Below are 2,697 nucleotides of genomic sequence, written 5' to 3' on the forward strand. Positions count from 1 at the left end.
AAAAAAAAAAAAAAAAAAAAAAAAAGTTTAATTCACAAGCAGCTGAGAAACGGATGCCTCCAAAAATCCCATCTCTGACGCTCCAAGATAATTGGCAGATGTCACCCAACACCCTGTTCTAGGCTAAAACACGAGCAGGGTTTTTTTGTTGGTTTTTTGTTTGGGTTTTTTTTTTAATGACAGCTGTGAGGAAAGGGGAGTTACCTCTACAGAGCAGCCACCCAGACCTGTGAAACCTGGGTTTAGTTCCCTCCCCAGCCTGGAGGGACTCAAACCCACATCTAGAAGAGCATGCTGGTTACCAGACTGCATCGCGCCCGCTGGAGGTGCCACCACCACCTCTTCTGGCTCAAGGACAGTCCCAGGCACGAGACGAGGAGTGGACTGTAGCTGTCAACAGGCCTGACCCCCTTTCACAATACTGTACCCACGTTCCTTCCCGGTGCCCCAGAACAAGGAGTTCAAGGCTCCCCTGCATCCTGCAGGAGGCATTTCTCTCTGCGCTAATTACAGCATTTCTCTCACCATCTGCTCTTTAATGCAGCCAGAAAGTTTCGAGAGAAAGGGTGGGGTGTCCTCCTGCCAGTTATCTCACAGCACAGCCCGGTAAGTCTTGGGTAGCGGAGGCTGGTTGCAAACACGCTGGGCAAAGCAAGGCAGAGGTGTCACCTCCCGACAGGCGTTTCGGCTGGTAGGCTGAGGGTTTCTGCGTCACCCCCAGTCACTCGAGAGGAAAAAAAACTCCAGCGTGGAGACCGTGACCATATTCTGCCCTCGCTGCACACACACTGTCCATCGAGTCACCCTGTAGGGGACAGACCCCTGAAACAGCGTCTCCTGATGAGGGGTGTTTGGTTCCCAAGCGTGGGCACAAGGATCGGGGGCATGGAAGTCCAGGGAGACGCAGCAGGACATCACTGTCACCAGCACACGCAGGGACAAGGGTTCTTAAGGAGAATCGAGATGTTAAGGCCACACGGTCCTCAACACCAGGAGGGCAGCACACCCCCCGTAGGTACAGCCCCACACCAGGTACACTTGCACCAGGAGACTGAAAGCTGAAGTGCAACCTGGTTGTGCAAGTCTCCTTGGGAACACAGGCCATGTGTAACCATATAGAACAAATTTAGGTTAGAAATAAAAATTTGCCTATCTATATACTCCCACTAGCTCTAAGCGCTGCAGCTAGCCCCTTCCCTCTGTGACGCTTTGTTACAAACAGCTACTGCACAAGCCACTGGAAAACACACACACCCCCCAGAGCCAGGCTTAATGCTCAGGGTAGCTCACCAGAGCCAGGCTTAACCCTTGCGGTAGCTCACTGGGGTGAAAGGGATCACAAATGACCCTCTCCTGCCCCACACTGTTTCCAGATGAGTTAACACACTGTGGATGCACCACAGATGTTCAGGAACATGAAGAGCACACACCCAAACAAAAACCTGCTGAAAGAAACCTCCCTTTCAATTAAGCAGTGTGACAACTTAAGTCATTTAAATACAAAGCATCTTCTGCTTTGAGGGAGTTGCTGCGTCCTAGAAGAACTAGAAGTTGGTGAACGATTGCATTGAAACGGCTGCAGAGCTTCACTGACAAAACAAAACAGAAGGTCGGTTATGTGCTAACTTGTGGCAGTCAACAGGACAGGAGTGAAGGTTTCATTTATATTAGGCTCTGAACACGCCTTTACTTAGAACACAGACAGAGCTTCCAAAGCATCAGATCAAATTCAAATTACTGCATGTGTTCATTAGTTATCTTGACATTTTCCAGCACAGCCCACTTCGCTTCCTGTCACCGATGTCTTGTCTTTTTTACTGGTAAATGCACCAAGTCCGATCCGGTCCAGTTTCCATTGTGCTGATCAGCTTTCCGAGATTACCACATTATCTCACTCACTGCCTTGCCACATCTCCTCCAAAAGTGAAACTTGTCCTTTCTGTTAAAGATTTATTAAGCAAGGAAACAGAAGCTGAGCAACCAACTCTTCCTCTTTTCGATAAATATATTTTTTTTAAAAAAAAAAGTCAGCAATAAACACCTCCTAAGCACTAAAGGTTACCACTGGCCACGGGTCAGCGTACGGCTGGGAAATGATCTGATACTCTCCTGCTGTAGGAGAAAACACCAGGAAAAATAACCGCAACCCTCTACAAGCACGGTACCACACCAGAGATCCTGACTGACGACTGCAGACAGACGTTTGACTCCACCACCTCGCCTTCAGAGCTGAAGCTGGCTCGAACAAAACCGCCCACAGAACACCGCTCCGTCGGCCAGAGCCGGGGCTGCCCGCCCCGAGCAGGGCACCGGCGGGGACCGACACCCCGGGCCGGAGGCACCGCGCGGCTCCTCGGCCACCGCTTCACTCCTTATTCGAAATTTTAAGCCGGTTGCTCCTCCAGGCCACCGGGATATTCGAGGTGAATTCCCCAGCGCAGTGACTCACCAGGAGGCTGCTCCGAGTTCCTCTTTCCTAAAGGATTTGCTTCACTACACCAGCTGCGCTCATTTGCCTGCGAGCGGGAAAATCCCCTCACGCAGAGCCAGAGAAGCGCAGGGAGAGGTTCCACAGACGCCTCACCCGCGTTCCCGCCACCTGCCACACCGAGATTTCCCCCCCCGCCGGCCGCCGGTACCGGAGCGACCCCGCACGCTCCCGCCACCTCCCGGTGACCCCGGGCCTGTCTCTTATAC

Source organism: Athene cunicularia (assembly GCF_003259725.1).
Source record: "Athene cunicularia isolate RWA chromosome 28 unlocalized genomic scaffold, athCun1 chr28_part2, whole genome shotgun sequence".
NCBI classification, from domain to species: domain Eukaryota; kingdom Metazoa; phylum Chordata; class Aves; order Strigiformes; family Strigidae; genus Athene; species Athene cunicularia.